Genomic DNA, 25092 nt, shown 5'->3' with positions numbered 1-25092 from the left:
ACACACACACTCACAGGCAAAGTGCACATGTGTATAAGCAAGTGTACACATTCAGACACATGCACAACAAATACACACTTGCAAAGAGAGCCAAGTGGAGCACAAACGTACACACAAGGCTAAGTGGAGCACGCTGACACTGCTGCCCACTATTCTAACAGGCGATTGGCTGCTAGCAGAGATGCAAGTAGCCTATAGTTGTGGAGAAGATGGGGGCTTTTGAGGATACAAACATGCTGGAACAAGATGTATGGTTACTGCTGCTGCAATGTGTTCTTTTTTGTAACAGTGTCAAGAAGGAGAAAGTAATTCCTCATCTCGTAATGCCTGTCTGTCTTGGCATTTTTAAGAATGCACATGTTAGTTTTGTTACACTGAGTGAGATTGAAAAGGAGGCCGATATACCTTCCCGTTGAGGGTAAATGTTTGATTCCCTCTGTGCATGAGTGGTTTGATGTGTGTGAGCTGTGGAGGAAAGCATGTTGGCAGGCGAGCGGTTGCTACAGCCTGAGCTGTCTGAAACGACTTCCTCATTACTTCCTGCCTTTGTCCAAAGCACTTCCTACTGCCGAGCTGTACAACTGGGCCCTGGGGGAAGGCTGGCGGGCGAAGAGAGCGGGGTGGAGGGGATATTATTTACATGTGAGAGAAAATGAAAGGAAAGAAAAGTCGGATGAATGGATCACAGCTCCCCAGATCCACAGCCCTTTAACACAAATGCCAAGCTCCGACAGTGCCGTAAATGTTTATTTCATTAACAGTCTCACAAGCCTCCAGCAAGTGCAAACCCCCAGGTTGTGAGCTGGTTTGTCAGAGATGAGAATGCATGCAGCTGAGAGGAGAGGTGAGCTTTAAGGATTGCATAAAGTGTTTGTGTGTGAGGGAGGAAAATAACATGACCCTCCCTCCGCTCGAGGAGAAGGGATTGTTTTCAGGTGTTTGGACAGATCAGATGACAGCCTGTTTCCAGTTCTTACATCAGGCCCCCCTGATATTTTCTATTAGGCAAAGGGCTTATTCATATCTTAAGTTGACTATTTTAGACTATTTTATAATTTAGACACTATAGAACTTTTTTTGGGACGATTTCATCATGAAATTGTATCAAAATTAATCATGCATACATGACAACAGTTGTTTTTGTTGTCAGTTTTTATTATTGCTAAAAACTCTGCAATTCTCATACCTGCCACAGGGATTAATATTAAACTGAATATTTTAACTAGGAGTGGGCTGATGCTGGATTTTTGGGGCATGTGGCAATACTGATGTTAGAGAAAAAAAAATCTTTATGCAGAATATATTTATACACATTATTTTGCAAAGATTCCTCAACAGTGGTTATCATTTGTGACAAAGCTTTATAATGGAGGCCGGATATTTTCCTGTATAACATTAAACTTTATTTGCAAAAATGGTATCAGACCACTGAAACAGCAAACTTTTACCGTTTTTTAAAAATAGTTATAAAGAACTATAAATGAATAAACAACTATTGCAAAATACGCATGTATGTATATGTAAATCTGACTTAAGAAAGTGAATCAAGTACATAAATTGCTGCCTACAAAAGCCAACAAAAAACAATCTGCATTATATTCCTTTTTTTTTTTTTTTAAGTTTTCATATAGACAAATAGCCGGACTCATCCATTTTAACACTGATGTAGGAATCAGATTCACTCGGGTCACACAGCAGCTCTTGGAATCGCGTACAGTTTTGTATTAAATATGGTTATTAGTATTATGAAACTTGACAGTTTCATTGCTCTCATTTCATAATGCAGATGATGTATGAAATCTGGATCCAACAATAAAGAGTTTTTCAATCTTTTATGGGTAAAGGAAATCATAAAATGAAGGTTTATTATAGTGTTTATAATGACAGCCATTCTATAAACATGCATCTGCCTAAAATGAAGTGATGTTTTGTAGCTCTGTCAAAGCAGATGCAGTCCCTACCTGTACATCATTAACTGCACACTGTTAAGGGAACAACATTGCTGCTTCAGCGGAGCGAGGAAGCCCTGTGTATGTTCATGCATACATGATCTCACAACCGCGTGTTACAGGCTTAACATAGTCTGTAACGGCTGCTACTAGTATGTACTGTATTTGGAATATGTGATGCTTATGCTCCATCAAATACTTGGAATTTCATGGGTGGCTTTGAGGTGGTACATCGGCTTGACTGAAGGGGTTAGGAAGGATGTTTGGACATTTGAAATTCTCAAGAATTTTGTTGTTACATCACCTTCTTGGGAAAGCAGTGTTTCCCACAGGTTGAGACTGTATTCGTGGCGGTGTGTGGGTTGTGGAGTTTGTGCTCATACTTGAAAAATTATTATTCTCCCTTCCAGTTATTACGTCTTGCTGTTTTGATCGTGTGCACACCCGGGTTTGGTCGATCAAGAACAGTCAAAACAGTTTTTAAAGCTGAAAAACAATCTGGAAGTCAGTGCTGGAAATCATCTTTGTTTCTAAACTTGCTCCTCCTGAATTAAGCTTGTTTGTCCTCATCTGACCTCCCCATCCTTGAACTTGTGTCCAAATCCAAATCTTTCCACGCAGTTCTGTCCAGGCCCACTTCACTGAATGTCATGTGCTTGGCTTTCAAGAAATGAATCTTTTTCCTTGAACCATCTAACAGGTTTTTCTTGGTGCAAAAAACACAGTTCCCTCCAGGGAGCCTGGCCCTACCCAGAATGTGTGAAGTATCTGGGAAAGGAGCATAATTCTCAGTAAACAGGAGCTTTGATGGTGACCAGCACCTCTGTGCAGGCTGTAGTGGTGCAGTCCAGAGAACCTTTGTCTATTTAAGGTGAAACTTGTGACGCTGGGCTCAGAGGAGCGGTGGGGTGGATTATTGGGAGAATGTGACCCTGGGTTGACCCGCACAGGTCAGAGGTGAGCAAGTAGAGTCTTGGGGGAGACAAGACTGGGGTCAGAAACCAGTGGGCCATTTGCTGGCCATAACTACGGGGTAGGACATGGCCACATATGTGCATACTCATGTGCACACACAGACACATACACACATTCCAGGAGGGCTTACAAAGACAGGAAATGTCCATGTGGAACATGGACAGGTGTGTGTGCTCTCAGTGTTTTTGCCTAGCAGCAGGGACACACAGGGAGAAATGATGTTTCTTCTTTCTTCTTCCTCCTCTTAATAACCTTGCTGACCTGCTCTACTGCTAACATCCAGACATAAAAACGTATTTGTCTGGGATAATGTAAATGAAATGTAATTAATTACCAATCGACTCTAACTAGAGCAGATTTAAAATTTTCTGCCCCCTGGTTGATTGGTTGGTAGCATACGGTAGTATACGGCTTATATAACAACAGTTTCCTGTCCAGAGTAGTTCATTGCTTAGCTTCCATGCTAGCACTCCTCTCTGCTTCCCTAAACTGGCAGCGTGTCATCCACCATCTGCTATAATACACTGACTTTCAATAAGTAACTCACACACCCTGTAAGTTTATCTAGCTGTTCGGTTGTCTGAAAGATGTTTCGATGAGTGTAGACTTTTTTTCTCTTTGTGAGTGAGCTTTGTCATGAAATGTTGTAGTAAAGAAATCTAATATCTTCTCCACTGAGCAAATGGTGTCATGAAGCGTTTAGTTATTACAGAAGCCAGTTTCGTGCAAATCCGTCTGTTATGCTCAGTCTCTCGGTGGCTGTGTGTCACCCCTACAATGTTGGCATCTGTAAACAGACTGGCATAGCTCCAATTTGTAAAAAAAAAGGTACTTTCTCTGACCTGCAGCTTGGTCTGCTTGTTGTGACATTTGTATTGAGAGTTGCAGCATTACTCAGGGAACAAGAGGAAATCTGTAGGATCTATAGTGGAACAAATGTGATAAGAAATGTTTATACGGAAGCATGAAGATGTGAAACATTCACGTATGAGTGAACATAACCAGAATGTAGATGACCAGATAAATCCTGGTGCCAACATTGTGTTTATGTTTATGTCATGTGTTGATACACATGATATGAAGAGATGCACCCTGATTTAGGTAATGGACAAGATCTGAGTGGATGATTAAAGTTTCCTCTTTATACTAAAGCTCTAGCTCATGTTTGATCATCCTTAAAACAAAAGGTTAATTCTTTCACTAAATATTCATCTACTTGTTATTCCATCCAGCCAAATGCCTGGCTTCACTCCTGCTGCTGTCCTTAAACACTGAAGAATCTTTTTTTTTTTAAATTCTGCCACACCACTCGTCTGCCGTGATCATGCCAGAATGGTCTTGTCATATAAAAAATGATGCTCTAAAAACATTAGGCCCTTGGCTGCCTGTGCCATCTCCACTCTCCTCCTGATAGCTTGAGTGGTAATATATATTTGCAAGACAGATATAAAAATGCTCTCATAATCTTTCTCTCTTTGCCTAAATGCATCCCTTGATGATAGCAGAATGGTGACAGAGTTACAAAACCACAGTAAATATGGCTGCTGCTGTTCTACGGTCATCTCTATCTTTCAGTACACTGTAAAGAAAAAAAAAAGTAGAGAAAATTAATTTCAAGGCAAATGGCTTCAGTTTTAAGTCAAACTCTTCTGATTTAAAATAGGGTGTCATGATTCGCCAAATCTACAATTCGGTTTGACTTTCAATTTTAATTTAATTTTTACTGTGCGCAAATTTTAAAATTCTGCATTTCAAAAAATTTTCACAATGAGGTGTGAATCTGACTTGTCAGTATTTGCTTGAAAATTAAATGGTTGCAGTTGAAAATATTAAATGATTTAGAATTATTCACTTTCAATTTAACAAATTTACTCAAAACTTTTTTGTTTCTAAAACTCAAAGATTCAAGTTTTTTTTTTTTAAGAAAAGTAAAAAAACTCAACAAAAGATTATATATTTGGAAACCTTTTTTCTAAATTATTTCCAGACTCAGTAGTTTTAGTTTGATTCAGAACTCAAAAAAATAGTGAAGACAGTCAAAATTATAAGTTTTCTCAACTTTTGTTTTTACAGTGTTTTTATTGGACAGACTGCATTCCCTGCACTTCACCATCTCCCCTCTTCTCCTCTTCTCCTCGCTTAACTTTGATGGCCCCGCTGCCCTCATGACGAATGAATGCAGTTAATAATTTCACCAACACGACTGGGATGTCTATTTGTCTGGTCATGTGTGGAAAAAGCATTAAACTCTGCTAAAACTGCAGAATGAAAAGGGCAGGAATGGTCTTTCCCTGTCTCCTTTCTTTTTCTCTCTCTCCATTTCTTTTCCCTGCTTCTGTTGCTCCACCTTATGTGGAAGATCCTCCCTCTGCACTCCCTCCCTCCTTCTCCTTTTTTCCTTTCTGTCCCTCTGTTCCTTTGCTTTGTGCTCTCTCTCTCTCTCTCCCCCTCTTCCTTCCCTTTGCTCACTGTGGTATGCAGACATGCAGGAATTTCTGGGCCTCAAAATGATAGACCAAACTTGTCAGCCCTGGCTCCTGTTACTAAAGATGGCCGCCCTAGCAGTGTGTGTGCCTGTGATTGGTGCGTGCCTGAGTTATTCCCCGTGTGATTGGTCATAACATGTTGTCCACAGCCCTTATGTTTTTTTGGCAGAAGTGTGAATGTCACTTTTTTTGTTTGTGTAAGATGCAGTTTTCATCTGTAATTTGTGACTGCTTAGTGACTATAACTCTTCCCATCCTCTGATTTCTCTCCTACACAGCTTTGGCTGGGGAGACATGCTGTTTGTGTTATTGCATGCTGCTGTGTTTATGTTGTTTTGTGTGCGTGTGTGTGTGCGCGCGCGCGTGTGTGTGTGTGTGTGTGTGTGTGTGTGTGTGTGTGTGTGTGTGTGTGTGTGAGTGTGAATGAGGGGTGTGTCACTTGGGGCAACTCATCTAAGTTATTCTAAGTGTAAATGAGAGAAACACTACAGATACAAGATAAAGGTTCAAAGACCAGCTGCAACCCAGAGAGAGCTGCAGTGATTAGTTGATTTATTGATTAGTTCATCAAAAGAAAATTAGTTGCCAACTATTTTGATATTTTCCTTTTTTTTATTCAATCAACAGTTCAAACTGCAGAGATATTCAAGTTGCAGTCACATGTGGAACTGGTAATTGTTGACATTTTCACGTGAATTCTTTTCTCCACCTTTTTCAAAATTTAACCGACTAATTAATACAAACCCCCACACACACTTAAGCCTGTAATGTTTAATATATAGGCTAAAGTAAGATCAAGTACATGTAAAATACTTGAGTCCAGTGCAGACTAAGCCTATAAATAAACTTTGCATCAGTAGTTGGGTGTAGTGGAGTGTTATTAAAAAAGTTGGCAAATAATGAAATAGATAAATTATAATATCTTTGGTGTCCGCATTGGACTCTGCAGGCGCTGCCAATTTCAGTAAGCCGCACTCAAATCAAAACGTCAACTTCTATTATTTGCGCCTCCTAATATATATTGAAGATGACACTGAGTAGCACCCCTAGCCTGTCCTTAATATAGACTATGAGCTAGTGAGCGAGTCTCTTACGACGCATGTGTTTGTATCACCAGGCAGAATGACGTCCAGCCCAGCTAATATTTAGCATGCCTTAGCTGTTGCCTCCTCTCTCCAGTGTCTCCTGCTCTGGGCCTTGTGATGGCATTGTTGCAACTAAATAAGGTTCTGCTCCGGTGCTCCGCTCGCAGCCTGTCAGCCAGACATACTGCACTCTGCTGTCTGTTCTACACACTCTCACACACACACGACATGGATGACTCTTGCAGCTATGTTCTGCTGGTGTTTTTGGATGAGCTGCGGTGCACCTGTGTTTGCGTGTGTGCACTGCGTATACCCATATATCATCTGACTGCTCCTTGTGCGATTCGAATCTTGACAGAGATAGAGTGGAATGAGGGTTTTTTTCTTTCCTGAGGAATTTTGCTGTCATGTGCTGTCGGTTTTCCTTTTTTAGTTCGCCTGTGTGTACTGTACCAACATCTGACTAACGCAACGCAGAATTTAGGTTAATGAGATCAACCGGACCCACAATATTTCTGGTGTGTGGACAGCAAGCATGTGACCCGGTGTAATTCATATCAATCACGAGGGAGGAGCAGTAGACATTAGTAGACACACGACAACAACACCAGTCCATCCGCAGGCCCCTGGCCAGCTAACCCAGTACACAAACCACCATTTTGGAACTGGCTTTCCCTCTCAGTGTGGCTGCGCCTGAAATAAGAAACCAAGAGAAAAAAAACTCGCCCAAGTGAATCCTTCTCTATTCGCAAGATTTACTTTTTACACTTGATTTTTCTGACACATCTGATAACAAATGGCTCTGCTTGTCACCCACATAAAATGTGAGCCCCCAGGAGGAATGCTGGTGTATGTCCCCCTTATCGCCCACCATCTCTCTTCCTGCCGCCTGCCTCAACCAATCCAGGGAGAGTGTGCAAGGAGAGGGGGTGCCCCTCTGGCCAATTCCACTAAACTAATTGGTTGCAAGGGCTTGTGGGTAGAAGGGAGTCTGGGAGCAGAGGTGAATATCTGTGTGTGGGGTGCGTGTGCTTCCACAGACGTCTGTGTGTGGTGGTGGGCCAGAGTTGGGTCCTACTTATATAGTGTGTTTGTGTGTTTATCCCGCAGTTCCTCCCAGAGCAGGAATGGGAACGCCATGGGAGGAACTGGGTGGGGTCCGATTAGTGGAAGTGCGACCCTTGCTGGAGGGTTTTACAATAGTAGAGAGAGGAGTGAATTGAGCTCCGAGTAATGATTATTTTCATTACCATTTAATTCGCTGATTGTTTTCTGGAGTCAACGTTTAGGCTGTAAAATGTCAAAAAATTGTGAAAAAAGCTCATCACAATTTCCCAGAGCCCATTTTGAAATCAGATACACCAAATGGCCACACAAAGCGAATTCTAATGCATCAACTAATACCAAAAACCTTTTATGAAGATGATCATATTTTATTTTGTTGTTGTTTGGTGTTTCCAGAAAAAAACCCCACCCTCATTCAGGCAGAATGAATGACCATAGATTTGAATATTTTGCTTAATCAATGAATTGATGTGTGAATAAAGTAGTAATTGAGTGTGAGGAGTGCATGTTTGAATCAAAGCGTGAACGTCCAGCAGAGCACATCAGAACAGCTCAGCCTGTCCTTAATGGTTCTCTTAATGCAGTTCAAAGTCAGTCAGTGTGTGTGTGTGTGTGTGTGTCCATGTCCATCATTGCCTTTGTGTGTGTGTGTGTGACCCCTCTGAGGGTTGGATAGCAGTGATGGAGGAATGGATGCAGAGAACAGCTTGGATGACAAACTCCTCTCCCAGTTCTCTTTGACGGGACGTATGTCTGTAGGAGGGACTGTCTGGCGCTCCATAACTCCATACTGTGGACAGTATGTGTATGTGTAGATTGAGACAGATGCTCCGGTCCTTCGTCTCATGTGTGTCACTTGACAGAGATAAATGTGCCAATAGTGTTTTTCTGGACTGCAGAAAAATAGCTGTGGTGATGCATGGCACTCTTCGCCCGTGCTAGCTGATTGGATGACCACATCGCCCCCCCAGTCGCTCATTGGCCAAGTTTGTTAGATCTTGTGCTGTGATTGATTGATGGCAGTGATTTTATTAAAAGTGGTCATGTTAATGGGCAGACAACATCTCATTTGATTAAATTTTACATTTTCGGGGATGCACGATATTGTATGAATGAATACTGCGGCCAATAAAGTAATGGAAAATTTATGTTATTATTCATATAATGAAATTATGGCTGATATATATATTTTTGTTACATTTTTTGATGAACTTCACGAGAAAAAATAAATGAATTTGAATAGTCAGAGCTGCTCTTTGTTTTTGCTGTAATAGTGATGTCAGTTAAATTTGTTTTGGTCAGAGCTGTAGAGTATTAAATTATCCATCTTTGATCACTACATCTTAGTCTTTCTTACACTCAGGTGTGCATAAACTACAGATTTTTTTAACTTCTTTTAAAAATAGAAAAATGTGACATCAGTTATCTGTATCAGCCATAAGATGGAGGTAATTATCAGTTGTCTGTATTGGCTGAAACAAATCCATATCATGCATCCCTATTTGTTTTGATTATATTTGTTTTCTTTGCCGATTCTGGCCTTTATGGCTGATTTATTCAGATAGAGATGGTAATGAGAAATCAGTAGCTGTGTTTTTATCCAACTGTATTGCAAATTTTAACCGATTTTTGAGTAAATGCTTCCATCCACAACTGTTACGTGATTATTTAGAGCTGATTTATCGAGATAATCAATAGTTTGTGCCAATGATGATATTATTAAGAGAGCAAACGGTGAAAAACAAAGTAGTAAACACAATGAAAACATTACATGTCACATTATATTTGTTTCATGTGTGAAAAAAATGAGAGAAAAGTGAGCTTAAAACCTTTTTTTTTTCTAATTTAGCCATTTCATCAATATTTTCTAATGTGATACTCCAAAACGTGCATAAAAATATGTTGATGAAAACATGGCTAATGATCAGTAAAGTAGTGGCTGCACTGTTTATGCATCTCAAGATCACCACTTTCTTGGGCTGGGCATCGGTAGCTAATACTACTAAGGTATCAACTGAAACAACTTAGTACCAAGTGGTTTTGAAACTTGTCCAGTCAAACTATACTCGCCTCTGACCCTTTTTGTACCCAGATCTAGTAAAAAAAAAAAAAAAAAAAGAAAAAAAAAGTTGAGCTTCGTATCTTCGTTCAGTGTGCGAAAATGCCACCATACACCTGTGACGTCTCATAAAAATGAATACATAAAACACAAAGGATTATTAAAGGAACGTCTCCGTTCACATGATGTATATCAACTTAACTGAAACAAAAAAGTTTTAAAAAGCATTTTATTGGTATTGATATCACTTTAAAGGTACTGGTGTTGGTACTTCAGGGGTTGATTATTGACCAAAAAACATGATTGCCAATCGGTTAATGAAAGTTATGGTCTAAGTGCTAAATTTGCGTTGCCCTGCCTCATGTTAATACCCTCTCATTGAGTATGCAATTGCGTGTGAAAGTGACCTAATTAAAATAAAGTAGTAGTTTGATTTCCTCCTTTGTGAATCGTAATATTTGCTTAGCACACACACACCTCTGTCAACAGGTCCCTCAGTGAACACTTCCTTATTCCAGGAGCTGGCTGTGGCTGCTGCTGATAGCATCAATCACCAATACCTGTTTACTGTCTCCTGTTAACTGCTCTCCCTCTGACCGCCCAGACTCTCCCTTCTGCACTGATTTAATTTAGCCCTCATTCTGCTAAAATCTTATTACAGAGACACACACACACACACACACAGGGCTGTTTACCTCTGCCTGTCCAATGTCCTGTGGCAGACGATCACATCTGTTGTACAGTGGTGTTGTGGTGTTCAAGCACGTATCACATTTAGAAGCCAACCACAGAAACTTGGGTTTGCTGCACAGTAAAAACTCATTGAGCACTTTGTTCTGGCTTGTTTGTTATTTGTTAAGTAAAAACAATAGAAGGATCAGCATGTTTCACATCCATACTTCAACAGGTTTTCTCATTAATCTCATCAGTGAGCACACATGTGAGGATATATAGGAGCCCACCTGTTACTGTGTGACTGCGCAAGTGTTTAAACGCTACTGTTCCACAAACTGCTTCGTACTCATCACATGTGAGTGTTTTCTTCTCTCACACACACTCACACACACACATACATACAGCGCTGCACCACAGCAGCATTTCTTAGAATAACAGCTGTCCAGTAGCCAGCTGAGCTGCAGGCGGCATCTTCTTTTCTGAGCTGCTTTCATTATGTTTGCTTTGGCAGCTTCCAGAGATAAAATTGTTGCTCTGTCTTTTGTTGTTTGCCGGATGTGTATAAATCAGCTCTGTGTGTTTTTGTGTTTGTGTGCCCTGGGTCAATAGCTGTAATGTGTATGATGTTACACTAACATGCATGTACCTACTACTAGGCAAACAGATTGAGTATAAGTTGTCGTTTACCATGCTGGCCGTGCACCACAGAGGGTACTTGTAAACAGCAGTGTGTTGGTTCAGAGATCATGCAGTACAGTTTAATTTTACAGAACTGCCACAAGTTTAAGTTATACCTGTGATTTCAGGTAATTCAACATCATAACAATTTCATCAAAACATACCACTCTCTCACACAACTCACATTAACATAATAACGAGGTCTTTTAAAGGCACTCTGTCTAGTTTGCTAGTTGATCAGGCATGGATGGGTCAGAGGCTATAAAGAAATACAACCTGACTACAAAGAACCACAACCATGCGGAGACACAAACTGACAACAAAGAGATGCAGAAAAACGGCAAAAGCGGGCAAAACAAGTACAAAGAAATGCAAAATAACTAGAGAGGCACAAAATAACTACATAAAAACATAAAGTAACTACAGAGAGAAACAGAATAACCACAAAATAACAACAGAAAGACACACAACAACCACAAAAAGACACAAAATAACCCCAGAATGACTACCATGAGATGTAAAGTGACTACAAAAACAGGCAAAACAACCCCAAAGTCTGTATTTCTTGCCTTTTACATATCTACGCCTAGGAGCCCATTTTCTCACAATCTGGACATGTCGCAAGGTCATGTATACAAGTATGATTCTCATACTAGAGTCCCAACAACCACAACTGTATAATTCCTTAACAAAGCTTTAATTTAGAGCAGAGCTGACACCAAAGCTTGCTGGTGTGACACTGCCTCTCAGGGCATGTTGAGCTAATTTTCAAAATACAGTCTTATAGAATTTAGCAACACAAGAGAAAAGAAGATGCAATAATGTGACATTTAAAGGATTTTCCGAATAGAAAAGTAGCCAATATACACTAAATCTGACAGTTGACAATAGCTTTGAGGCTGCATAAAACTGTGTTTGTAAGCAGGATGGTGGTCCTCACTCAGATATTCTTTATCGACCCCTTCACACCAACGGTAAACACAGGTTTCTCCTGAGGTGTTTGGTTGATGCGATATTGAATGTAGCTTTAGTGAGCATCACAGGGTTAAACAGACGGTTACTTCAGGGCACACTGGCCAGTGTTTCTTACACAGACAGAAAATCAACATATTGAAATAGCAGCAGTGAAATTTAGGAAAATTCGATTTTGTTCGAGCCGTCCTTGTTATTTATTCTTGTTTTATTAGCAGCAGCAGAGGTGAAGCTTTCCAGGAGGCACAGGTAGTGTCAGTTTGTCTTCCTCTCTGTTTACCTCTGGCTGCTGCTGTATTTCAGTGAAAGGCTTTTCTCTTTTTGTGCCACCCACCCACTCGCCCAGGCTGCCTGCTTGCTAGAGGGGCCTCTGTTGACAACACCTGCGCCCCCAAGGATAAGCAGGGCCTCTTCAGTCCCCTGACACCCCTTTCCCCATCCTAATGTATGTGTTGTATTTCTTATTCTTTTGTCCTCTATACCCCCGTGTACATGTATTATGTATGTGCATACATGCATACTCACACATGCACACATATGGCCACATGCTACATTCGGGTGCTCCTTTGTGTTTGGCCCTTCTCCTGCAGCAGTCACCCCGCTGTGTAAATCCCTCAGCCGGGGTTTGTTTTTCAGTCAGGCCCCTAAAGGGACGCCGTGTGCCTGAGCCTGGCATGTTGCTAAGGCTGGCTAAGGACCCAACTTCTCTCTACTTTCTGCCTCCAATGTCCACATTATGCCCAAACTGCAGCCATAAAAGCTTATGAATGTTTCAGGGGAAAAAAATTAACAGTTCCTGCTGCTGCCAGAGGTATAATGGGTGAAAGTGGGTATCAAACACGAGGGCCGGCACTTCCACACGTGTTGCAGTATTGATATTTTTTCTCCTGTTTGTTTATTTGCTTTTCACATTGTTATGAAATTTGTACTGTACACACGAGGCTAGTGAATCAAGTCAGCTAAAAAACAGCCAAACACACAACTTTTTGTCATAGGTCAGTGTTCAGTAAAGCAGACGGCGCAGTGTGTCATTATGTCCCAGCGGAGGAGACTCTGTGGTTTGCAATTTCTGATATATCTGAATTCTTGGAAAAAGTTTGTACACCACGTGCACTGTTGTTTTGTTTGTAAGAGGCAAACATGTTTTGCGGAGAGCTGCAGATTTCATTGTCTTGAGATCTGAAAAGTGCACGTGCGATTTTATCCCTTTGGAACTGGAATCGGCAGAGACCTCCATATAATTGTGGTATATATCATAAGAAAAGTATCTAATAAGAGAGGCACTATGTCTTCAAAGTGTTATATTGTAGTCTATATGTTTCTTAAAGGCATAGTATGCAACGTTTCCCTAAAGAAAAATGCATAAACTCAGAAACATAATCCCATTCATCACTTATGACCCACTACTAATGTGTGGTGGTGGCTGAATCTGCAGAGACCCTGTTCTCTGCTTGTATTTCTCATTATATTGCTCACCTCTGAACACTTTACCAACCCAAAACATCGGTATTTAACATACTTGGAATGAGACACAACAATAAACTCTTTCTGATGCATTCATGAACAGCTCGGACAAATACTACTGATTCTACCTTCAATGATCAGAACAGACCATTCAAGTGCATCTTTTCTTTTTCTACCACATTTACCACTGGATGGTATCAAGGCAGATTAGTTTGGTGTAGATCCCTACAAAAATCACAGTATCAAAATGAGAACAAACTTAATACTGCAAATCATATCACAATTGTAGTATCAGTGAAAATAATCGCAATTAGATATTTAGATATTTATTTAGATATAGACTCCCTCGACCTAAGCCAGAGGCACCTGGATGTAGGTTCCATCACCGCAGTACTTAACTTTCACAGAGTTTGTAAACTAAACTAAAAGCTTCTTTTGCTCTCATGTGAAATCCAAAATACAGGAAAATAAAATGTTTTGCATGTGCAAAAGCTCTCTTTCTTTCCTCCTGTGAAAAAGCAGCTCCTCGCTCTTACTCACAGTCTCACACTTGGCGGCTTTGCAGACAGAAACTTGCAGTGAAAGACAGAGAAGTGAGAAATTGAGGTTGGCACTAATGTCGAATTAAACCTACAAAGATATTGTCACATTCTATTTAAGCGCTAACAAGCTTTTCAGTTCAGGCATCAGTTCATATATCAGTTGATATAAATTAGTGACGCATATCAAAATTCCGTTATAAAATGACAGAATTATTAAATATGGTTTTATTTGTCCAAGCTCTGTTATGTTTGTATGTTGTTCAGGTGAGAGCAAAAATTGGTTTGCTCCTTCACTTTCACCTTGTGAAAATATAATCACACGAAAAAATCACACTCAGTATTTAAATGTAGCTGTTGAAATGGATACTTAAATATATCATTGAGGAATATTTTTTCTGTGATGTGTATTGTTGCTCCTCTCCCTCGTGGCCCTCCTTAGGTAACTGATGTGTCCACCGTTTAATCTTGTTTTTGAGGAGACGCCCCACGAATTCCTGTACCAGGAGAGGAAAAACAAGCCTGGGGGAGGGGTGTTTGTCAAAGCAAACTGATCAGACTGAGTGAGTAAGGGATGGGAGGACAGAAATGCAGAGCTCTTTGCCCTGGACTCACTATTGAATCCATGCTGTTAAGTTTTGGTATTTTGCTAATTGTTTCCCCTCGCAGCGGCCACGTGGCTGCACCCTCTGCTGTTTTGTCTGTTCCTTATATACCGTCCCTCGCCTCAACGCTTTTCTCTGGCTCTCCCTTTCAGCGCATTCCCTCTCTTTGAGCTTCACCCTTCTGCCTGGCCCCCTTCCTCCATCCACCGCTCACTTCACTCGTGCGTCTGTATCGATGCATTCAGTTGCGTATCACGCTCCGTTTTCACATGCTGCATTGGCCCCAGCCTCCATTCCTCCCTCCCATCTTCACTGTCGGCATGTCAGGGCACACAGTGTGGCCAGGGTGGTAGAGGCATCTGTTTACGGCCTGTCCATCTCACTATAGATGCTTGATTGCTATTGTTTGTTGCGATATATATATATATGTAATGCTTGTGAATGCACACACAGGGACACGCACACGTAATCTCCCTTCATTCTCTGCTCAGCAGTTAATAGTGTGTGCTTATGGCAAATCTCTTTAGTCTGGCAGTTATTGGAACTAAGATTTTAATTAGGGGAGGTTTTAGTGTGGCGCATGCTGCATTAGCATTACAACAGGGGCATGTTTGAGGGGTGGACTGGCAGGCAGACAGACAGTGAGCCATCATCCCAACCAGCAGACATATTAGTCCTGTCAAATAAGAAGCAGAGATGACATATAAACTGCATGGCATGCATACTATATCTGCACAATCTAGACAGGGAAGTGATGTTTTAGTTTTTTATTTTACTTCCCACTCAGGTGTAATGGAACATTACAGTAGCCTGTCTTTTTGAGTACCTGATCACACACCGGAAATTTTGCAAAAAAATTCCTCCTGTTGTTGCTGTGAGGTGTTGGGATGATTGATTGAATCATGTCAGTGGCTGTCAAATGGGTTTGGATTAGAACTTGATCTAAATTTGAGTCAACTTGGAAACGTTCATATCCGTCTGCTGCTTTCGTCTGCAGCTCCTGAGCTTTCCATAACATATTGTGTGAGCTGTGAAGTCTAGAAAGTGTATCTTACAAGTTGCAGTCTTATCATGACTGGGACCTCAGGGCCAAATCAGACCAACAATTCATGATGAGACAAAACTGATTTAGAACATTGCAAGGGTGAATTTATTTTATTTTTATTTTCTTTCTCCCTTCTTCCCTTTTTGGAAATATTTTGCTTTCCAATATACATTTATTGCCTTGTTATCTTCTATTAGCAGTACTTTATTTACTATGTTGTATGTTTTATTGGACACTTTCCTTAAAGAAACCATTACAAGCATGATTAAAAAATGTTGTAGAGGAAAGTTGTAGCAATATAAACTTACAATGAGACAAATTTAAACTTGCAACTACTTTTAATGTGCCTATCTGCAATATTCTGAAAATCTGCCAATCTTTAGAATATGTTTTGGTTTAAAGGTCTTTTATTCAAAAATAACAATAAGATCATCTTTTAGAGAGCTCTTTACCTCAAATCAAAGTAGCAGTGCCTTTGAAATCTTAAATGGGTATTTCACTAATAATGTGTGTTAGCTGAATTTTCTTGCATTCATGATTGGCCCTTTACACAAGCAGATTCAAAAATTCACTGAAAAGAAGAAAAAAAAACACCTTTTCATGGCTGTTTTTAGTCAAGGTCATCTTATATGTGTTTCTGATCCATAGAATTGCAGACCTGTTCTCCTTAAAACCAGCAGAACCCGCTGTTAGTTCCAGCCCACAGTTTTTCCCACAAACTTCACACTTTCACATTCCCAGTCCAGGATAAAAGTAACAGAAGACGTGATCAGATAGAAAGATAGATGACCAAAAAGTAGAGCAAACAGAAGCAAGAGATCTCCCAGTTTCCCCCAAATTCCTTTGACGTATTTGACCCTGAATCTGAGTTTACACTGTTTTGCTTATGACTAACACTCTCCATAATCAGTCCCTGCACACTGGCCCAGGAGACCCCTGGCCGCTCTTCTCGTCTGTTTTCCTTGGCCGCTGGTTCTGCTGATGGAAAGATGGCTCTCAGTGAGGTCAAACGGAGGCTTCAGCAACTTGAAGTGAGGTTGTTAGGGATGAGTCTGAATTGATAACCACAACTCTAGTTTACATTTACTCGTCTTGAAGTAGCCGTTGTTTTGTGTTTTGGGACCTGAATGAGAGAAAATGAGAGTCACAAAGGTGAGCCAGTCATCATAAGAAGATATCAATTTATCAGTGGCGCAATTTAAAATGTCCAGAGCATAAAATGTCCATATAAATGTTACTTAATGCAAGCAGGTAATAATAATTTATGAAAATGGTTTGATTCAGTGCTGGCAGCTACAGTGTTGTTCTCCAGTCTTGGGGTTAGGGGTCAAGGGGCAGGAAGGGAGGGTCGCTCATCTTAGAACAAAAGAAAAATACTAGAACTTCACGTGTCTGCGACATGTGACCTGTGTACTGTGTTTTGGTGTGTTCTTTTTTTTTTTGACACATAAGTGGAGATAATGTGTGTATTTGACCCCTTGTGACAAGCCTGTTTCTCCCAGTAATGACGGAGAGTTTCCCTCCTTCCTCCCAGAATAAATAGCCTTCCTGAGGCCTTGTTGGATATGAATGGAGGGAGGCGACAGGCGGGATGGGAGGGCTCTGATTTGTCCGATACAAAGAGCAGTGAGGGCACTTAAAATGACATCTGGCCACATTTTGAAAAGCCTTGTGTTCTTAACTCAGTGACTCAGAACAAAAATAAACTGGATGGCTTCAAATTAGAAATCTCTGTGATTTGATTTGATTTTCTTTTGGCACCTGTTTTCTTTTATCTGTAGAAAATTAGTTTCCTCCTCATAATATTCCAACATTTGGAAGCTTTATCGTCTGTTCTGAAACTTCTGACATCTGTAGCAGAGTTGTATTGTTAGGTTTTGTTTTTTTCCCCTCTTACCATCAGTTGTTCTGCTCTGTGTGCATGAATGCATGCATGTGTGCGCATATGAATGTTTGTGTGTGGCTGCCTGTGTACCGTAGCTCTGCTTAGTGCTGTGCTGTGAATATGAAATAGGGCAGCTAGCATCTGCACTGCAGCCATCCCTCCCTGGCCCCCACACTGTGCCTACCGCTCAGTGCAGCTGGCCAGCCTGCAGAAACACAGGAGCATGGAGCTTGTGTGTGTGGAAGAGGGTTAAATTTACTTGTGCCTGTGCCGTTGTTTGTGTGGGTTCATCTCCTTGTTTTCCTGCTTTTGGTTTCTGAGAGACTCTGTTTGTGTTTACCTGTACCAGATTGATTTCTTCTATCTGTGCATGCATGTTTGTCCTCACGTTTGCCCGTATGATTGTTGCTACATCTTTATCTGTCCCCGTGCATCTGTATTGCCCTCCTCTCTTTTATCTATGTGGCGGTTTTGTATGAACAAAACTATTGTAACCAAATAAAAAAATCAAAAACTTTTCATTTTGTGTCTGAGCTAAGATATTCCAAGCAAAGCTGCAACCTGCTATTATTTTAATTGTTAATTAATCTGTCAATGATATTCTCAATTAATCAATTAGTGTTTTTGTCTGTAAAAAAATGGTGATAAAACTCCCTGATGTCCTCAAATGTCTTGTTTTGTTCACAACTCAAAGACATTCAGTTTGCTGTCATAGAGCAGGAAAGAAACCAGTTAATATTTACATTTGAGAAGCTGGACTTGATGTTGTTTTCTTAAAAAGTTTCTGATTTTCTGAGTTCAAACTAATTGATCCAAATAGTTGGCAATTAATTTAATAATCAATTAATTGATTGATTGTTGCAGCTCCAAGTTAGTAGTTCCAAAGACTGCCTCTTCATTTACTCTCATAAATGACACAGAAAATCTTAACATTTAAGAAGCTGGAACCAGCAAATATTTCACATTTTTCCTTGAAATATGACTGAAACAATTAATTTATTATCAAAATAAATAACTAATTTTCATTCTGTCACTAGCTATTTGATTAATCAACTCATTTTTTTGCAGCTCTAATTCAAAGTAGGGCTGTAACTTTCTGTTATTTTCATTATTGATTCATTTTGTCATTATTTTCCTTGATCAATTGATTAAAATGTCAGAAACTAGTGAAAAATGCCCATCTCAGGTTCCCAGACCCAAGGTGACGATATAAAAACACTTGGTTTGTCGATTGAACAGTTGAAGTGCAAAGATATTCATATTTGTTTATTATCATAGAATATTAAGAAAAGTTTGGGGTGTTTTTTTCTTGAAAAATAATTTAAATGATAAATAAAGTATCAAATTTGTTGGCAGTTAATTTTCTGTTAGTGGACTAATTAATTCATAATTTCATTTTTAATTCCAAGGATGCTTGGTCCCCTTCTTTTCACGGGCTAATCCAAGACAGTACAAAGTTAAACACCACTCTGGCGTTAAAAATAAGCAGAATCCCCGGTAATGCCAAGTCCTTGTCCCGGTCACAGGGGCTAGCTGAACTCAAAGCCCCTGAAACACGATAGAGCTGGGGACGAGGGAGAGAACCAGAGGTAGAGGTAGGAGGAGGAGAGGAAAGAGAGAAAGATGGAGCAAGGAAAGAGGAGAGGAGAAAGAGAAGGAATCTGTTACAATCAGCCCTTTGATAAACATTTTCTCGGTGCCAACTGAGGACACGGAGAGAGAGAGAGCGCCTTTCTCTCCCGCTCTCTTTCTGTGGCTAATATGAGGAGATAATGGGCCATTGAGGCAGAAAGGGAAGGCTTAAAAACACCTTAGTCATGACTGGACCGCCACTCAGTGCCACTGATTAAATTACCCAGATGAAGGGTTATTTATCTAAGCACAACTACGATCCATAAAACTGCACTTAGGAGTGCCCAGTTAAAGATGTCAAATCACTGTCTGCAGCTCTTTGCGGCTGCCTGTGTGTTTTTTTGTGTGAATGCTGCAGACATAGAAAATAGTGTTTAGTGTTATTTAATTTATTCTGGCATTTAATTTCCTCTGTGACATGCTAGAAGCTGGAACTGCAGGATGGTTTTGAGTAGCCAGACCTTTTTGCTTCAGTTATTTTCACTTTGGCCAACTGCTTTGGGAGAAAAATCTGGATGCATGCACGGTTGAGTAAAGCATTCAGAGATGATTCTGTTTGACCAGCCTCAGCGTAAGGTGGACAGGCATTGTCCTGTGTGTTTACTGGTTCTTGTCTGACTGACTGTAAGGGACACAGGAGATCTTTGTTGCTAGGGACTTAGTATCAGCAGCAGAAATAACAATTCCCCATCAAAAACAATTTTAGTCAGGCTGCAACTGCACTGAAATGGTTGACATTAATCGTGTATCTCAGTCTAGTCCACATTATTTGATGCAGGCGGGTTCATGTCATCCTCATTTCCTCGGCTGATCCAAACTCTGGAGCATTTACCCCCTTCGTTTGGGTTAGAAGGAACACCGGAACCATTCAAACCAGTCAGAGAAATATGTTTTGTGAGCTAGTAGCATGTTGGGATGAAACAATAATCAGTTTCACAATAAACCATGATAAAATTCCTGATGATTAGTATTAGTGTTTCAAATTTTAATTATTATAATAGCCGCATTTGTTTGCCACGCTTTGGAAAAACTCATGGTAAATACTGTCAAGCATCAATCAAAGTGAGCAACAGTCTCCCAGACAAAGCAGCAACGTGGGTTTGTTCGGCGTCAATGAAAACATTGTTTCAGTGAACGGTGATAATTTTGGTCACTATATTCATGATGTGAAATTTTTATACTGTTTCATCTGTAGTAGCACATTGGATACCGAAATGTGGACTGACAGGGGACAAAACTAACTTAGGAAGTAGTGAGAAATCCCTGCATTATTAAATTATTTTAATACCCGCTTTCCTATGAGATGTTCATATGCACGGTCCTCTAGAGCTGAACAATTAATTAAAAAATTTAATTGAAATCTCAATATGGCCGACTGCAATGTTCAATTCGTTGAACACGCAATATTTATTAAATGCAAAATGTGTGTCAAAATACTATTTTAAATCCAAATATTGTTGTGCAGCAGAGATATGCTTGCCTTCACATCATATAGCACAGACTTAAGAAAACATATTTGTTTGGTACAGATCCCTGTAGAGATCACATCAAAATCATTTGTATGTCTTTTGATGCAAGTGAGAATAATGATGTAAACATGATCATTCGCTCTAATATTGCAAAACATATTGCAATATCAGTCAAAATAACTGCAGTTAGATATTTTTCGAAATCATTAAGCCTTAAGCCAGGTGCACCTGCATGTCAGCTTCATCCCTACAGCACTTAAATTTGACAGAGCTTATAAATTATATAATAATTACAATTAAATTGTTCAGCCCTGTGGTCCTCTAACAGCTGCTGGTATGCGCTCCAGATCAACACCAGTATGAACAGAAGCTGACAGTGCTCCATGATTTACAATATTCAGGTAGAAGTGGGGCCATTTGTTGTCTTTTTACCTGCTGAATGTATGAGTGATAAACAACATTTCCACCACATGACTTGTGTTTAAAATTTCTGGACTGTTTGAGTTTTGCCTTTGTGAACACAAACCGGATGAGTTGGAAAACTGAAAAAAAAAAAACGTGTAGTCCTCGCAGATTCAATTCAGGAACCGGACTTTTGCGTGTGAATCCACCCTAAAGCGTTGCCACAGGCTCAACGAACAAAGTCTTTAGAGAAGAGAAGAAAGAGTGACCACTGAATCTGACAGCAGCCTGAGTGCTACACTGGCCTTTTGTTGACTGTGTGTGGTGTGTTATGAAGAGGCTCCTGCCTGCTCTGTTGTGGGTTGTGGCTTGTGTGTGTGTGTGTGTGTGTGTATATGAGTGATTCTTGCTTGTGGTGATGTGAAGGAAAATCATGAGGCCGGTGATGCAGGTGTCTTGCGCTGTAGATGGATGTTCACCCACTGCCTCTCTCCATCACCTTCCCACTGTCACCAAACTGTCCAGTCAGCAAAACCTGCTGGACCTCTGTGTGTATGCATGGGAGTGTGTGTGTGTGTCAGTATTTGTGCTTGAGTATAAGAGATAGAGAAAGACTATATGTTGACCTCAGTTATGTCTCTGGCTGTTTTTGTCTACTTGTGGCTGTGTGTGTGTACGTGTGGGAGAGAGAGAATTTGTGTTGGTGGCAGCAGTGTATGTATAAGTGTGTGTGTGTATGTGGTCCCAGTCTTTGTTTCTGCGTGTGTATTTCATGTTTGTGTCTAGATGTCAGAAAAAGTGCAGCCTGCAGCAAATGCTGCGGCTGGTGGCAGTATGACAAAATTAAAGATGTGGCACAGAGGAGGAGGGAAGAAGAAGAAGCAGGACGAAAGGAGGGAGTAAGGAGGGATGTAACAGAAGAGGGGATAGGAAGGAGGGATGAGGGCAGTAACGACAGATCTTTTGGAGGAGAGGAGAATAAGGGAGTGGCGAGGAGGACCATCGGTAGGACGTATTGATTGTAGCTCCATCCCGAGCGTCTGTAATGAGATCTAGTGGCTGTGGCTTTCTGAAGGAGCATATTTGTCACCTGGGGGCGAGACACTACGGCTGGGCGGGACAGGGGGAGAAGGGAAACGGGCACAGGAGGGTCAAGAGAAGAAGAGGAGGAGACAACAGAGGGGAACAAGTCAGGGTGAGGAGAGGAGAGTGCAGAGCTTAAAGGGACAGAGAGATGAAGAGAGCGTGGCGTTTACGATGAAAAGACAAGACACAAATGATGACTAGAGGGGAATCTAAGAAAATGCCTGTTGGGAGCATGCAGCTAATTACTGCAGACAGTCTATGTCTGGACTCATCTCCATGGTAACAAGATGGGCCAGCAGGGCTGGCCAGCACACAGGAAGACACAGACAAGGAAATCAATGAACAGACAGACAAAGGAGGGAACAGAACCATGCTCATTAAGCCAGATTCACCCTTTCATTTTGTTTGTCTACATGTCTGTGTGTGTTGCCTGTTGACCCTGCATTGAGACTATTCATAACAAAGAGCAAACCTTACATATTCAAGAAGTCTTTTTGCTCTTCGATGGACAGATTTGACTGAAAATGGCAGCAGCAGGCTAGAGATCAGAGAAGGTTGCTTGTGATCCAAATGTTGCTGGTTTGAATCATAAGACATTAAAGACAGTTTGGCTTCCCTAAGTGAAAAAATGTCTCTTGTCCCTCAGCAGCTACTGTTGAATTGTCCTTGAGCAAAGCAAGAAACCTCTATATCTAATCTGATCAAGCTTCTTAGTGGACACAGGTGTCTGCCAGGCCGTAAAATGTCTCAAAAAGCCTAAAATCCAATAATCTGAATTTTAGGCCCTAAGTTGCATTTTTTTGTTCTCTCTTTTAAATGTGTTTTGGTGAAAAACTTGTCCTGATCACACTGTAACAACTGCAAAACAAAACCATGGAAACAATCAACACTAATGCAACTGTGTATCCCTGTCAGATATTTATCAGATCACACCCAGCTACTGTTCCCTGACGAGATGTGTGGGCTAATGTGACGTCCCCTTATCAAAAAAAAAACCTCTAAAAAAAATCTTTAAAACTAATAAATAAAAATGTTTTGTTGGCATTGCTTTCATCTAGCATGTGTAAGTGCAAGTTCAGCAAGAACAGTGCATTTAGTGCTTTGTTGAGACCTGTTGAATATTGTTCGATTTAGAAATATGGGACCTCAGACAAACATAAACCTGCTGCAAAAAGCCACCAGCAAAGACCTGCCATCTCCCAATATTTATTCTGCATTTACGTCACCAAAGTACAGTGCACATCACAACCCAATTTGCTTTGGACTTAACACACATTAGCTAATCATCGGTCATATGAAACAACTTCCTTCATCTGTATGGACTTGAAATAGGTAAACATAAATTAATCATATTTATAAAGGTCTTAAAGGTTTTAAATTTAACTTGTTGAACCCTGCAGAAACTGTAGTAGAACGTGAGTACAGTTAGAAGCTGTTAGATGACAATCTGTGTGACTCCATAATGTGAAGAAAAACACTGGTGATACAAAGCATGTGTGTTTATTCAACTGTGGACAGACTAAGACTCTCACTGCAGGTTTATTAACAGTTTTGCTCCTATAAACCATTCAGGTACTCATGGAGGACTGTCAACTTGTTATGATATTAGTCTATTTTTAAATGTAGCGTGACAAAGTGATGAAGTCTTGTCATTTTAATGACTGTTGGCAGCAATGTAGAAGATGATTTCATTTTAGATCATGTATATTTCAGAGCCCCGTTACTAACATGAGCAGACCTCATTTCTTTAATATGATGAGATGACAGAATGCTACTGTTTACGAAAGTGAACAACAAGACATGTTAAGGTCCACTAGACATGCAATGATTAGTTGATTAATCTTTTTTATGTATTTATTTATTTGTACAAAAAACAGCAGCAGACATAAAAGCAAAATTGTCAAGAAGCAAGTTGTGTGGTTGAGATAAAAAAAAAACGTTGAGACTTACAGAAGGAATTTGATGTCAATAAGCATTAGCTGATACATGAGCCAATACAAAAACATAAAATATAATCCACAAGCAAACATATGATCAAAGAGCAAACATAAAGCGAGCGACATGAAAATGCAGAAACATAAAATAAAGCTTATAATTTTGAGTCATTTTTAATAAAAAAAAAAGAAAAAAGCGAATTCTCTTATTAAGAGTCAGTTGTTGAGTGTGAATGAGGTTGGCTTAGCTTGGCGTGAACTAAAGGTAATGTAACACTAACAAGGAGCAACAATACATAGAGGCCGCTGCATTAACTGTGTGCGTTTGTGTGTGTGAGAGAGACAAGCTCTGCTCTCTTTCAGCCAATTCCAACCATCAGTAACCCAATTTAGTCTGGGTCATTTAGCCAATAGGACACAAACAACAATACTTTGAAACACTGGAAGATCTGTTGTCAGGGTGCTCTGCCTTTTCCCTCCCTGGACTTAACTTTAATAGAGGGATTTGTGCTTAATAGTTGTGAAATTGCTGCTTTAATTACATCCATCCTGAACCGAACTCTGCAGAAACAAGTGTTTGACATCGACGGTCGTGTGCATGTGTTGGTGTGTTACTACCTGCAATATACAATGCGATCGATAAAGCCATCGTGACCCAGTGACATGAAACAGAGCAGTAAACATCTCAGCATGGTAAACCACCCAATCTCATTACTGAGTGATGAGTGTGTTGAGATGAGTCCCTCCCTCCACAAAGCCTGCCTGCATAAGACCTTGTGGACATGCATAAATGTCTTGTCCAAACATTTACCATTTGGGATTCAGGCTTCAGTGTGTGACTCACACACACTCTGTAAAGAGACACCACAGAGTGTCATGGTCGTCATTGTCTTGGTGACAGCTCTGCAGGATTATATAAATAGAGCTGATAGAATGGGAGGAGATGTGGTGGTACTGTTATTCCCCACTGTTATCTCTGTATTTACTTCATTTATTAGTGGTGATACACAGACTCTTCCAAGGAAACACTGATTGGCAGCAGTTCTCAAGAACCTTTCTTTCTTTCATCACATGGACGGCACAATCC

At 40.4% G+C, this 25092-nt stretch overlaps 1 protein-coding gene across 1 annotated transcript in view; it reads left to right on the top strand.

Moving 5' to 3' along the window:
• Positions 1-25092, top strand: part of insrb (insulin receptor b) — a 98494-nt gene that overhangs the window by 39388 nt on the left and 34014 nt on the right. The window lies entirely within an intron of this gene.

The sequence above is a fragment of the Lutjanus erythropterus genome, chromosome 7 (genome assembly GCF_056507025.1).
Source record: "Lutjanus erythropterus isolate fLutEry1 chromosome 7, fLutEry1.hap2, whole genome shotgun sequence".
NCBI classification, from domain to species: domain Eukaryota; kingdom Metazoa; phylum Chordata; class Actinopteri; order Lutjaniformes; family Lutjanidae; genus Lutjanus; species Lutjanus erythropterus.
The sequence above is the reverse complement of the archived record's forward strand: the minus strand, read 5'-3'. Positions and strand labels throughout refer to the sequence as shown.